This window comes from Diadema antillarum, unplaced genomic scaffold (genome assembly GCF_040938485.1).
Source record: "Diadema antillarum isolate AM-2024a unplaced genomic scaffold, OU_Dant_1.0 seq00000962_RagTag, whole genome shotgun sequence".
NCBI lineage: Eukaryota > Metazoa > Echinodermata > Echinoidea > Diadematoida > Diadematidae > Diadema > Diadema antillarum.
Genome location: NW_027271809.1, coordinates 939,497 through 955,991, shown reverse-complemented (window position 1 = coordinate 955,991; position 16,495 = coordinate 939,497).

The window sequence follows — 16,495 nt, the reverse complement described above, 5'->3', positions numbered from 1 at the left end:
CTTCCACCAAAAAATAAGAAAAAAGATGCAAATAATCGTGCTCACACATTGATTGTCTGTCAGATGAAAATTAGAGGTAAATTAACGAATTAGAATCATGTGCATCGAATACAGTTCCAAACCAAACTTGTTACATTATCTTTACTATGTTCTGAGATATAATTAAGGGTCTACTAACAAGCAGTGCCTGTGGTCAAACGCAATCGACACCTCGCACATAGACGTTATTGATTACAAAAGTAAAACAAAGAATAACGGAGATACATTGCAAAACAGACAGCACAGAAAAAAAAAAATCTCGCAGGAAAAAAAAAATAGCAACATGGCGTGGCTACAAATGTAAAGGAAATGTAAATGCCTACAAGCTGCTAATGAGGAATCGGAACAAGGATGATCAAAAAGGTGGCTCGGACTAGCCTGGTGATTCAGTGCAGCTGGAAAGCTACGCTGATAAAATAAAATTTGCATTATTTTCATTATGTGGGGATGATGATATACTCTCCTCAACCCTCCTCTTCTCTTTCCTCCACCACCTCCTCCTCCTCCCCAACAGTTCCTGAAAACAATGATGACGAGAATGACATGTATGATTTCTATTGTCCACCTTGTCTCGACTCACGAATATGAATAATCTGTCATAGATGAATTACTTTAACAAAAACCTTTCCCTGGTCGATTAACGATGAGTCGGGGGCACGTTCAATTTCCTATCTAGATCGTCACGCCTCGTGCGTACGTGTCAATATAATGTCGGCTTAACAACAACTGTCATAATTTCGCTTCACCGTTTTATGACGAGAACGGAGATGAGAGTATCGCCTAATCCCCCCCCCCCCCCAAAAAAATGAGAGCAACGATTGCTGACATGGTGAGGATAACGGTGATTACAATGGCTCCTTGAATGTCAGATAGTATTCACGGAAGACGACTTTCAAGACGAACGACGACGTGAAAGTCGCCTGGGCCCTGTTTCATAAAGCTGTTCGTAAAGTTACGCATGACTTTACGAACGACTGGACTACGAAGTGCCAATTTATGTGCCCATTTTTCCCCTTACGTGTTAACAAAGTTCGACTGTATGTCAATATTTTAGCTACATTGGGGCAAAATTACACTTTCAACTAAAAATGTGTGTTAACATGTAAAAATAATCATCATCTGCAAATTTCAACTCTAGCTATTGAAATGAACAATGATTAGAAGGCCACTTAGCTAGCCATATCTAAGTCGTTCGTAAAAGTCGTGCGTAACTTCACGAACAGCTTTATGAAACAGGGCCCTGGTCTTTTAACTGTTACGTCATATTGCCACGATTCTTTTTGGACAAAATCTCAGCCAGGGTAGTATTGTACACACGCCATAACTATACACACAAATGGTGCCCTCAACCGAAGAACTCACGGGAAGTGTTACAACACTATGGATTTGTGCCAGAAATTCGCGACTCTCTCCTCAAATCCAGAAAAGGGCAAGAATATTCGAACCCTTAAAAAATCGCTAATACACGTACTTCTCAATGAGCCTGTTGTGTGATTCTATCCACACTTTACGAAATGAAATGTTCAGGATTTATATTCCGAGGATTTCGGATCGGACAAAATTTACAGCGCGTCAGTTATAGGCTGAAATTATTGTACTCCTATGGGGGGGGGGGGGGGGGGTGAAGACTTTAACGAGTATTTTCAAGCTTGGAACTATTTCTGCTCTCTCAGGCCAGGTGACATTTAACTGATATAACAGCATGATTGCAGCAATGTTCCGGCGAATTTCCTGTTGTGTATTTATAAGTGACGGAACAGTCAGATATTATTAGATTTCAGTGTCGCAATATGAAACATTTCCAGTATTTGTTGGAGCTATTTCTAAAAATCTTTATTTCTTCACCAGACGTGTTCTCATAACACGCACAGATAATATCAATTTTGAAACATAAAATGAAAGAAAACAACGGACAAACAAACAAATCAAACATCATGTCGAGAGCTATGACGAGTTAAACCGCGAAATCTCATTTACGCACAAATTTCACCTTGTATCAAATAGACGGAAGTAGTTTTGGTCTCGATCATATTGCGTGCACGACTCTACGAACCGTGCCAACAAAAATGATCGAAGTAAATACCATAATGCTCCAAAACGGAATCCTTCGTTTGGGTCGCAGGCTGCTAGACTGTTACACAAACAAATGTAGACACTCACGTCTTTTCCCTCCTGGTAACACGCTGTATAATTTAATATCCAGGTAGGTAATTCAGAAAAATGAAAAAATGGCGTTTGATAACAGAGGCATGAATGCGGTGGTGGCCCAGTACGAAAACAAGAATCGAGAGTCAATTTCTGTCATTGAGAAATGATTTACGTGTTGCATGAACTTTGTCTAAACCTATGTAGCTGCTTATGAGTCCATTTCGATCAGTGTAGATCTAATGATACACATACACCACCACCTGCACACATGAGATAATGAACTATTATATATTCATAACATTTCGTTCTTCTGATATTGATCGTAGGCCTTGTAGAATGCTGGTATGCTTATCGTTCAACCTGGGGTCAAGTCTGTGAGATAAACCACAGTGCTCTCAAACAACAAAAAACACTCACAGAACGAAAATGTTTAGATCCATAAAATATTCACATTAGCACATGCTTATATAATCCTAAAAGTATTAAGGTTTGTTTAAACTCTTTGTATTTGCTTGGCTCATGACAAGTGTGTGTGTGTGTGTGTGTGTGTGTGTGTGTGTGTGTGTGTGTGTGTTCTGTCCAATATGATATTCTTAATCTAGAAATCAATATCACGGAAAAGAATGGCTAATGTGATTATTACTGTACACGATGAGGGCGTATTTAATTGATATTGCATAAATCTGTATACAATCATCTAGTTTCACTGAAGAGCACTAGGCAACAACCAACCACTATGCGTAATATCACCCCACTTGAAAGCTCACATCCTCGCCAACCCCATCGAAAGAAAGAAGATGGACATATGTGACTTAAACTCCAATTTCCATATCTATACCGGTATCGTGTTTATCAACCTAATTTATTTTCCACGATATTCCACTATAATTAGTCCGCTTGCATTTTTGTTGTTAGTTGTAGTCGTCGTCGTTTGCAAACGCAACGTGTTTTATAACGACTGTGTATAGGCCTACATAGTCCTGCATGACTTATCATTATTATCTCAGCTTGAATAAGTAGGTCAAATGCTTTTTATGGGCAGTGGGAAAGGCTATTACCGATCTAGGATTATCTCTCTTTTTCACATTGGAGTAGTACGTGTCTGGAAAGAATATAACTTTTTTTTTACTATGATAATCTGCAGTTTTAATGGGTCGCTATTTTACTGAGACTTTGATGCAAATGGTTAGAAGTACAGAAGAAAATATAAATCGTTATTCGCTTTCAGTCGTAATTTACAAAGAGGTCAGGGTCATAACTTAGAGTATCATTGCTTTTTAATCTAAAGGAGGGTGGTATTTACACTTGTGACGTATACATTCTGAAATTCTAGCTACCCCTAATAATGATTTCCTCTCCACTGTTCAATTCGCCTGGTCTTCCCTTAATTCGTTACGGTCAAGTTGAATATGGAGCGGAATTGCACTTTTGATTAACGCCGGCCGCGCTTTCACTACTCATTACTGGCTTCAGTGATTCATGAACCCTGCCCTGGATAATTAGTTGCACTTCGATAAAGATTACATTGCGTCGAGAACAGGATCTGAGGACTATCTTCAGCAAACTCGACTAAATGCAAGACGAACAAGTTAGTGAACAAACGAAACCTCGATGATAAACACACCAGTAATCTTTGATGCTGTCAGAAATCAATTTCCTGCTTTTTTCTCTTGTCTTGTTCTTTCTTCCTGTTTGTTTGTCCTTTTTTCTACCTTTATCACATTCTTTATTTCCTTTCTCCCCAACTATTTTCTCTTTGTGTCTCTTCTTTCTCTCTGTCTGTCTTTCCTTTTCTGTCTGTCTGCCTGTCTGTCTCCCTCTCATTTTCAGCTGGTTTCGTATTGCGCTTGTTTTGTTGTGTCTTTTGTTTCGTTTTCTTTTTTAATTTGTTTGGCCCACATTTTTGCAGGGGAAATTTACGCTGTAATAGCATCACAAAGACTGATCTCCGATTTCAAATCATTCCCAGTTTTTCAACAATACGTTATTGTTTGCGCCAGTTCTGTGTTGAGCATGTTTTGGGTATGATACTTTCTTTTTTTTTCTTCTTCTTCTTCTTCCTTTCCTCCATTATCTTACCTGTCTGTCCGTCTATCCGTCAGTCTCTCTAGTTCTTTGTCTGTCTGTCTATCTGTTTGTGTGTTTCGATACCTCGTTTCATGCTGTTTTTCTTGTGCTTTGCAGTTTCTTTGCGCGTGCTTAGGACTACATTAATGATGTGCATCAACGCAACGTGAAAACACCATTGTTTGTACCAGTTTACGGATTTTCCCCTCTTTTGTTCCATTTTTCCACATCTTCCTTTTTCTTTACATTTTAATGTTCTTTTTTTTAACAATGTAATACCGTTGGTCGCACAGAATGTTATTATTCAAGTTCACGAGCAGTTTGGCATTGATTTCAGTGGTTTAAGAGTTAGTGGATTGCTAATACGGGTATCACATTCTCATCGTAAGCTTTGACGGGACGACGGTGTGTATAATGCTCCTTGCTTCGTTGAACAAAACATTTTTTTTTTTTATCTTCCAGACGAATTAAACATGTCAAAGGGGTGGTAAAGTTTTGGTTGAGATGGGGGATTCAGATTTTAATTTTTACGAGATGACCACTTATGAAATATTAAAGAGCTACAATTTCAAGAATATTTTTTTTTTAAATTGATATTGAAATGGCTAAGATGTCCAAGACAAAGTAAAACAGAGTGGTCCCAATAGAAGGTGGGTCCCAACTTTTAGTAGAACCTCTTTGTTTTTTGATGTCTCAGCCATTTCTAATCCAATTTTCATTAAATAAACTTTGAATTGTAATGTTGTATGGGGAACTTGCGGCTCTACCAAAATGAATTCTATTTTCAAATTACAAAAGAAAGTTATACGTATTTGTACTGGATCGCATTTCCTGGCTGATACTGATTCTTTATTTCATGAGCTTAAAACATTGAAGGTTTTTTATTTGAATATTATTCAAGTAGCAGTAATTATGATTAGATATATTCATGATCAACTTCCATCATTGTTTAATAACATGTTTAGGTTTAATACTTCGGCCCATTCGTACCCTACTCGTATATGTAGAAATTTCCATCTTTTGAATCCCAAATTATTAGTGACACATAAATCTATCAGACATTCGGGTCCGGACATTTGGAATAATCTCCCGGACAATATAAAGTCTTGTTCAAGTATTTATTCTTTGAAAGCTTCACCAAACGATATTTGATGCAATCATATTTTCCCCACTCATCAAGATTAACAAATATTTATGGTAAATGATTATTTTTTTTCCATCTCTATTTTCTTCCTTCAACTGCATCTTGCACTCACACCTGCAACTGCACTGCACCCACCTGATCACTTTCCTCCAAGAGAGTTGTGTTGTTGGATAGTCCTTTTATGAGGCCTCCATCCATTTCAAGCTTAATCGCTTAAGATGTTGGTCTCCTGCATTCAATGATCTCTGTTATTTACTGAAAAATACTGTATATTTTATTTTATGTTTTTGTGTATGTACACTGCTCAATGCAATCACCTATGTGTATCTATTTGTGTACTGTTATCAATTTATTTCACTGCACTTGCTATTCTTTGTCTTTGTTCTTTTTGAAATTTGTATTTAAATTATATCTGATTGAATGCAAATCAAATCAAATATTTCATAAGAGGTTTCTCATTATCTCACAAAAATATTGGAGATCTGAAGATCCATGTGAACCAAAACTATACCATCCGATTAATCTACCTGTTTGGGAGGGGGCTGCAGTTTCTTGGTATGATGTTCATAAAACTTACTCTTCTTTTTTCTGCTTCATCTTCTTCTATTACGGTGATGTACTTGTATCTTCAGTCTGTTTGCTTTGATGTACAATTGTAAAGCGCCTTGAGCATTTAATCAAAGTGGAGAACGGCGCTATAGAAATTGTATGTATTATTATTATTATTATTATTATTATTAAGTTACTTAACTTAAGTTGTGGAATTTTAGGGTTTCGCGTGTTTTTAATCGAATACATACAGCTTGGAAAGAGGCGATGATGCCATCACCTTACAATTAACTCCCTATTGGTGCGCACGCAGAAATAGTGTTAGAAATCATGTGTTTGATCGTAGATTTTGCAACTTCACCCACTTCCCCCGAAAGTCCTAGTTGCAGTCTTATTACGAATATATTATGATAGTTTTTATACGAAGAAAAGATTTCATTTTCACTAGTATCATGTCAAAAATTAACTAACAGGATAGTACACCATCAACTCTGGCAATATGAGTATAGGGCCTGTACATAGTTGTAACGTTGATCTCGCATGCATTGTGAAACCGTGGAAAACCTTGATATAACATTCATTTCTATTCTACGTCCGATTATAATAAAACCCTCTACCAGTCCGTTTGCTGCTCATTAAATCCAACTTTAACAGGGTGTAGACATGCACTTTAACGGAGGTTGAAGTGGAGGCGGGGGGGGGGGGGGGGGAGGGAATCCATCGCTATTATTTGTTCATGAAATGGCAATCGTGTCATGCCTCTTATTATGTCTGATTGAGTGAGTCGAGCGAATTAAAATGAAGCGTTGGTTGCTGTTCACGTTCAGTAGAAGTCCCCCACCCTCAGAAAAAAGAATAGACAAGAATTTCATTTCTTAGAAAAAGAAAAAAAAAAGGACTGTAATCATACTCTGGCCAAATCACGCCTGTTTACTATTTTATTATTTTTTTCTGACATGTTTTTGTTTTTGTTACATTTTAAATCGAATACATTTTGTAACAAAAGAAATAATATGCAAAATGATAATATTCACCATCGCGGATGCATTTTGCAGTTTTGAATAGTTCAAAGTGAAAGCAGCTTGTTTACTCAACTACTCAGTGTCACAAATATGACCTATTTCTCTCGGACTGTACACCAATCGTGTGCTATCGATTCAGTGCGAGCAGGCATCGCATTTTTATCGAGCGATTCCCTTTGCCGCGCTCGTAGTCGTCATTGGCATTATCGTCTGACCGTGATCACCAAACATCTCCTTCTATTTTTCTCTGTATCAATTTATCTGTGTTTCCTTCCCCTCCTCTTCCTTCTCTTCTTCTTCCCCTTATCCAATATGATTACTACGTGTACCACCGCAATTGGTGAACCATATAGTTATCAAAATGTATCTTGTTTTCCCCTCTATATATCCACACTCCTTCTCCTTTATTCCATTCTTTATTAACCTTTCCGACAAATAAAGTGAAATGTGCAGGAACTTGAAATTGTCGCAATAAGGCTAAAACAAAATCTGAGGCAAAATTATTATAGTAGCAACATAGGGCCAACAACGACAAAGCAAGCCTCTATGATAGGACGACCTGGGGGTGTTTCATTAACGTTTGTCAGCGCTGATACTTTCAGCAAAATCCTTTGTTTTGATTGGCTGAGATGCTCTGGTCACTGACTGTTACTATGGTGATTCAAGTTGACAGCGCTGACAAACTTTGATGAAACACCCCCCTGTATTTTTCATGTGAATGTATTGTCCATTTTATCGACTCCACTTTATTCTCCCGCTCTTCCTCCACTTCCTATTCATCTTCTCCTTACGTATTCTTACCTATCTGTCTATTCCTATCATTTTGTAATGTAAGTAGATGAAATGTTACATCATTGCTGTTGTCGTGTAAGCATATGATACCACTTTTCAACCTATACATGAGCATGGGTAACGAAATATACACAATTCCCACCGTTTGTACACGGCATTTTTTGTTTGAACACGATATCGCAAATGCATGAGAAAGAGGGAAGATGAAAATGAGCGCGAAAAGAGAAAGACTGAGGGGCAGAGTAGACAAATTGAGTGGATGTATAACTCATATCTCAATGGGAACCGTTATTGGTTGTCAGATGGAAGAGCGGTATTATTGAGACCTTTGGTCATAATATGAGAGTGGTCATCACAAGAAGTGAATATTGAAGCAGGGCAAATCATTAGACGTTATTTCTTTTTCACTCAGTTGTTAGGGCAATCAAGGTCTTCTTCTCCGTGGAGAATTTTCCATTCATAATTGTAAATGCTGTCGCCTTGCTCGCCTGGCGAGTCTGATTGGGACAGGTTTTGCTTTCAAATTTGAAACTCGTTGTATTTGCAATTACCCTAGCAACGTTCCACTTTGTGCTGTTGTTATTGTGTGATGTTTCTGGTCTGCACGCTAACGACTCTTTTCTTGAAAAGCAGGGCGAAAATCCGGACATCAGCTATTATGCAAATAGAAAACACGCAGAAATTGATTATCCCTATACATTAAGTTTGATATTGACTTGTATGACTTTTGCTTCGTAATGTTTCTATGGCAACGGGAACAAACATGATACACGCAGGGATGCATGAAGCAGAGGACACGCTCTCGTTCGTAAAGGATTTTTATTTGCTGTTTTCATTCTGTGCTTTTAATAATGAATTGTTTCGTTATTGATCTTGCTAATCAACATTTTGGAAGTACATTTGTATTTATGAATTAGCAAATTAGTTGCAGAATATTACTGTATTAGTTGTAGCATTCAAATTACATGTATCAATAGCGTATAGGCCGATTTTTTTTTTCAATCTCTGCTGAGGATCATTATTTTGTTCAGATGAATCGCTCAAAAAATATCTGATTAAAAAGTGGGTTATAAGTAATATTTAATACATGAACCAAATGGTTCAATATTGATAGTCCACTAATACATGCATAATATGCCGTTTACTAAATGTTAAAGAAACAAGTTCACCTCCTTTCATTTTCATTTCATTTCATTTATTTTCCATATCCAAATATTACCGAATCATTACAAAACAAAAATAACAATTTGTATGTAAAGGAGAAAATGCATGCTCAGATAATACAATAAAGTAAATACGAAAGTGTATATGAAGTAAATGTCAAATAACCAAATAATACATATATATATATATATATATATATATATATATATATATATATATATCATACATACACACACACATACACATAATATGTAAATATTTTCATCTTCGTGGAATCGAGGAAAATTGAAGTAGCACTGAAATCCAATGATTACTGAAGGAATGGCAAAAAAAGACAGAAAGAATAAAAAAAAACTTGTAAAATTACCAATGTCCCGGAATAAAAAAAAAAGAGGAAATTACTACTTTTGATTTGTAGAGAAAAGTATAGAATAGAACAGTATTCACATGAGTGTTCCTTCATTTCATTATATGTAATTTTCGTTACGAAAGGTTCTGCTGGATTGCTAACTTGAACAAAGATTATTACAGTGAAACAGATCCAAAAATAAACTTTAATCTACGGCGGTGTTCGTCAATTCATTTCACAAATTTTCATCTAGGACAAATTAGGAAATGATATAGGAGAAGTTATAGACACGAATTTGCATTCTATTCTCGTTGTGATGGTCACCACTGCGTTGCCATGCTGACCGGCCCACATGCACCTGGTGCGGATGTCATCGGGGGCAGTCCCATTCATTCGTCAAAGGTGTGTCCGAGTTCGGACAAAGCATGAAGTGACTGTTATTGTGTACACACACACACACACACACACACACACACACACACACACACACACACACACTCACACACACACACACACACACACACACACCATCACGCTAACAATATTGCGCACAAAACAAATCAATCTTATAGCTGTAGTCAGTTGGTAAGGTCACTCTGTCAGTGTCTATAATATGGTACTTTTATGACTGGACAGCAGATAAGCTCATCCCCAATCACAGCATCACAATACAAGACATAAGTGCAAACAGCATTTAGGCTTATGTTTCACAAACAATGTAGCTTTCCTTATTTGTTTTCAGTCGAAATCGCCTCACATATTTCATATTGCAGTTATGAAATCTTATCCAAGACTTCAAGTCTGTTCCACTGCACATGATATCAAGGCATTGTTATGAATATTAACATTAATATGGCTTTCAAACAGTAAAACAAAACGACCTAATGAATCAATATAAAGCTAGTCACTTCGATACTTGTGTCACCATAAGATTGTGTGTGTGAAAAAAAAAGTCTATACCTTTTCAGCGCAAAGGACAGAATGTATCCGTTTGTTTTGTTTTGTTTTGTTTTTAATTTGCAATGCAATGAGTGGCAATTACCAAGATTACTGTCACGCGATAATGTATATTGTCGGTGTAGGTTTTGATGTCTCATGCGTCACGCCCACTTAAACTGCCTTCTTCGCTTGATTCGCGGCACTCACAACATTCTCCTGTATAAGAGAACTGTCTCTGTACATAACTTAGATCATAGGTGGCGAAAAAGTAAGAAACCATCCATTGCGCAAACATACCCAACCAACTCTTTGACTAACGTAACTAACCACCCTCTTTTGCTCCACGTAAAGCGAATAAAGAGTCCCAAGCAGAGCAGTAGACTTACACAGAGTTTAATTTTCACACAAAAAGATGGCGCCATTTTGGCTTTTGCCTCTAGCCATAAGGCATGCACAGAGTAATAAGTGTGTTCATGCGCATGCTGCAGATGTGGGTGTATAAAGCATATTAATTTGATGGTGATTGGAAGGAATTATCCTGTAATATCGAATTCGACCATTGGTATGCCATAATCTCTGAACTCTGTAACGCCTGGTTCAAAAAGGAAGAAAAAAAAAGCTGCCCCTCTTCGGCACGCTTTGAGCTCCTTGCTTTTCATGGGCTGACGCAAACGGGAGCATGTTCATGTACGTGTCGGATTTTAGCTTATTTTCTTTTCTAGATTTTCTTTTCATACTGTTCCCAGAACCATACTAATCCCACAGCAAACGCGAGTTGTCTTCTGATATTCTCTCTATGTCTCTTAGAAACCAGATTACAGCTTAATCATAAAAGGGAAAGGATTTGTCAGAAAACGTTCATGTGGGAAAAAATAAATGCATTATGCTATGAAGTTTTCACGCATGAAAGGTATTCATTTTAACCATCCAGTCGGGTGACATGTGAACACACGAGCAGGCTTAATTGATCTCACTGGGGCAATAGCTGGATTAAATGCTGGAATCGACGGCAATAATAATCAGTCGCGTGGATACAGACTCACAGTCTGAATGGTTGACAATATAGAGCAGTGATTATATACTATACATTATGACACAGAATACGTACCGGGCATACAACAGACAGTGAGGCATCTTTAATGTGACTGTCCATCATGAAGATAGCATGTTGGGGAGGATGACTACTGGCTATCAGCAAGTCCTTGGTCTCCCACTTCCACACCCCTCCCCCTCTCTCTTAGCTCTCATTCTGAAAGGAATTTAATCTAAATTAGTACAGCATTTCTTTATCATCTCCTTCCCCTTTGTCTAGAGGTAAAGCCTATTTCAATAAAGCTTTTTATCTCGGTCGCGATTTCATGCCGCTATAATGGAAACGTAATGGACACGACAAACAGGTAAACCCTCTCTACGCTCTTTAAATGGGTCGGTCTGTCTGGCTGTCTGACTGGTGTCTTTGAAATGGAAGAGAGTCCACATTAGTCCCAGCCTATTCAACATCTTTCACTTCTGCTCATCAACCAGACTATCACTTTCAATCTTGGAGTTCTGTTGTTCAAGGCGCTTCAACAATCAATTTCCATTCCACATCTGCTGAGCTTCTGACTGAGCATCGACTTGCATGTAAGCAGCCCGAGATTAGCCGACCAAACCCTATAGAGGCAGAAGGTATTTAGTCGCACCGCCTACGTTATAGGGAGATGGAGCCTTCTTCTTCTCTAAATCTAAGTTATGGAATAGCCTTCCTAGATCTAATAGAAATGCTGAGTCTCTGCCAACTTTCATGTCGGCATTTTAGACTCCTCGATTCCCAGCGGCTGACGTCATCTCAAATCTAATAATCATGCTAACAAAGGACATTGGAAATAAACTGTTTTAATTTGATACTGAATGAAAATAGTAATGTTGAAATTTGTGACATTCTAGACATTCTCTCCTTCTTCTTTTTGTACCAAGAAATGCCATCTATTCGAGCATAAAACCGAAATCAAATTCATCGTAAATTACAAAGTTTGCAACCAGTGACGTAAGTCTCCCTTTATATACAACATCAATTCAATTCAATCAATCATAGTTTATTTCCAATCATCGAAAATCAAAAACATAATACAAAGTATACATGTCATGAAATGATGTTGTTCAAACGTTTGCAAAAGATTCATGTAATATATATACGAGACAAATTATGGAACAACATATGTATACAATAATTAGGAAAAACACTGTACAAATGCTTCGTGGGCGAGCGGAAAATAAATTCGATTATGGAAATTAGTGATTCACTGAAAAGCATAGCTTGTCGGACGTGGATCGCTAGTTAAATAATGAGTAAATGATATGCTATTCTATAACATTATACATGTAGTTATTTTGAGATACACCGGTCGGGAAAAAAATAGAATACCAATGCTAGTGCCCCGACACTGTTCACTGAACCACGTGTACCGGGAAAATATGACAAGGACAACACGTTCGTACACACATTCAACACACATCATGTTGTACATCATTCGTACACACATCATGTTGCACTATAGGCTGGAAATTTCAGCATTCAAACCCTTCTGGAACAACTGGCGTTTTGAGGTTACTATTCTCGTCTTTTGTATTTTCACGTAAATTTTTCAAACGATTAGCTGTATCATTAATCATTAATGATGATTAATGATTCCAGGTTTGCTTTTGAGTATTGCTCCTTTATTGCACTTCCCGATATACTTATTGTGTTTCGAAGTCAAGGTTTAGTCAAAGCTAAATATTTGATTCGTTGTCTGTTTGTGTTGTTTTCTCTGCTTCTTTTTGAAATTCACATTGCTCTCCTTGCTATCAAATGTCAGTCAGTTACAGAGTAGATAGTTGCAGTGCCACCAATAGAGCAAGAGCAAATCGTGTTTAGGTTGCTAAATCCTAACGTAAACCTCAACTCCACTTCAACGTAAACTTCTGACGTGTTCTGTCGAGATGAGTATGTGTTTACCTGTGTGTGTGTGTGTGTGTGTGTGTGTGTTTGTGTGTGTATTAATGTGTATGTGCTTTAAAGGGGCATTCCGGACGATTTTCATAATTTCACATCATGAAGTACATAAATCAACAGCTCCATGTATAGATTCGTGGAATTTATTGTGGTCCTTGAACAGAGAAACCAATAAATTGAAAATCTTAAACAAATTACACTGAACAGTGTTGATGACATCAGAGCCTCATATATTTCATAAATTAGCAGTGTAATTCCATTACAATACCACTTGCTCAACAAGTTCACCTGTGAAAAATCTATGCATGCCTTCTTCTTTTGTTCTGCTTCCTTGAGCACCAACTCATGCATTCTTATCATGCTTATGGTGAGGCTGGCATGTCATCATCCTTGTTCATTGCAATTTGTTATAAATTTTGAAAACATTCTCATTCCTTGTCCCAATCACTATAAATTCTGAAATTCTGTACTCAGTTTAACTGATTTATAGCTGTTCAAATGTAAAAGTCTGAAAATCATCCGGAGGTCCCCTTTAAGCAGATATATATTTTTTCGTGTATGCATGAATGCATAATGCATGTAAATGCAAGTGCATACTGTAGAGGACCTACATTTTAACATGGTGGGTGCATAGTATTATAATAGTACTTCATCTGCCTAACAATAAATCCTTGTACTTATCTTATTGTTCTCAATAACAAACAAAACAAAATAAAGCTTGAAAACACCTCTCATCATCTTTCATACCCAAGAAACATGTTTGATTAGGCCTACTTACTAATTACTACCAGTTATATCAACACTTTATCAATTTAGATTGGAATTTTTTAAGGTTAGTTTGTATATATCTATAATTATATTCATTCATTCATTCATTCATTCGTTCGTTCGTTCGTTCATTCATTCATTCATTCATTCATTCATTCACTCATTCATTCATCATTCATTCATTACATCTTGCCATAGAAATCTGTCATCAGCGGTCACAAAAAAAAAACCCGTCACTTAATGGTTTTCTCTAATGCATGTATGCTGTAACTTATGTCCAGCACATCAAACAATTTTTGTAGTTCAAATTACTCAGGAACAATGGCTTTACAAAGGAGGAAGATAATCGCTAGATAATGGACAAATGCAATTAGGCCTATTTCAAAGCATCAGTATTGGAGTAAACTGATGGCAGAGTAAAGTGCATTACACATGTGATGTTATCGTTGCTTTATCCAATTAGCACGGGGAATTAGCAGAGCTGACTGTTTGCGCGGGTGATGTTCGTTATTACCAAAGGTTCGATGTTCCTGAGATTCCTTATTCCAAAGAACTGTTATTTCGAACACGCAAACTTTTTGGATTAACGAACCTTCGGAATAGTGAACCTTCGGAAGAACGTTTTGTAGCTGTTTGCACTATCAATCTTCTTGGAAACATACAAGAGCTGTATAATGGCACACCCGTCAGATTTTAGTCTGATTGTATTGAGGCTTGCACCATTTTGTTCGTTTTATGTCATTCTCTATAATATACTGAAGCCAACCTGAGCATTTGAATGTACTTATTCGTGAACAAAGCAGAAATGATCAAATAGATATATTGCACGATTTGTTTCCATTGCACAACCCACAAGGTGATATCAATATTAATTTTATTTTCCAATCATATCAAGAAGTATCGTGACTACTTCTTTTTACTCCGTAAGTTTTGATGACGATTGTGGATGGTTTAGAAATCTACAAAGTGAATCGGATCTCGAACGAAAACACACAGACTGTAGACACGCCGTATATAAGCTGTTATACACCACATGTCATGTCAACATGGCAATATATGATGAGATGACATTTCTTTGTAACAGGCAATTCGTCATCGTGGTGTTTTCATTTGATGGTGTCAGAAATGAATACAAACAACCCACATGCGATCTGCAAGATGATACCAGTTCACCGTGAGAACCATGCTATGCACGCACAATTCTTATTTATTATTGGTTGTCATCATGACGGACGCGTTTGTGGATGACAAGTCACTCCCCGGTATAATGCACATAAATTACTACACCATTTGTCTCTCCCAGACCTCTTTTTCAAATGAAAGCTTTAGCATTAGATGTAAGTCGTCATCGAGAGCCAGTTGGAAATGTCTTTGCGAGCTTGTATAGGAACGTCTGTCTTAGAACAGTAATCATATACGAAATTTCAGCGTACCGATCACGTGATGTGAATGCATTCTCAGGTCCGGAGCATCTTGAATATAGCATCCAGTCAGTCATCGAAATGAAGTGCCTCGAAAGAATCGATTGTTTTTACCGGAATGAGAACCTTCGGGTCGGATAAGAGAGGATATCAGCGGCAACAAGAACCACAGAGGAAGAAAAGACCACTCAACCAACAGACCGATCTCTCTTGTCCCTCGAGAGAGTTTAGAGAGCTAGGAACGGAGTATTTGTTTTACAATTGAGTGAAGTACGCTCTCATGGTCAAGTATGAAGAGCATGACGAGAGATACTGTATATAATGTACTCTTAAATGAATCCCACAAGGATTGGAACAATCATCCCCCAGAATTCCCACTGATTCCCACTGATCAGTTACTAGCCATCCCCTTTAACGAATGTTTTCAAATGGCTGAGATATCCAAAAAAGTGATAATAAAAGGCGACAGGCCACGACTTTTATTATATGATCATTCTCTTTGTTTCACCTTGGGTTTTTTTTGATATCTCGGCCATTTCAAAACCGATTTTCATCAAATAAAATTTTGATTAGAATTGCATGCTCTTTGACATCTCTTAGAGTGGTTTCTGAATATCTTGCAAAACGTTAAAAGCTAAATCCTCACCTCAACCAGAACTGTATAGTCCCTTTAATTTACGAATAATTTTCCATTAGAATCAAAAGAAGCGAGTTGGGTACCAATACAAATCAGTTATGAATAATCATCTATATTTTACGTTTGCTCCTTTTGCTTGTCAGCAGTCGTGTTGTCATTGTTATTATCATGAACAATGCGAGTTTTCCTTATTCAGTGAAAGTAAAGAAAAACAAACACACAACTTTGACTCCAGAAGCCCTTAAAACGTGCATGCATACATTACTATTCAGTGTAATAAGACATTCTAAAGAGAGTGGGATGGAAAGAAAAGGGGCGGAGGCGGGGAGCAGACCCAAATGTAACGAACATGCATTTATACCACTCTAACTTGTGCTAATGGCGTCACAATTAATTTCCTGTAATTCACAGCATTACAATTTTCTCACTCCCTTTGATATAAGCATACCGCCTCCCCCCCCCCCCCCCCCCACCCCATCCCG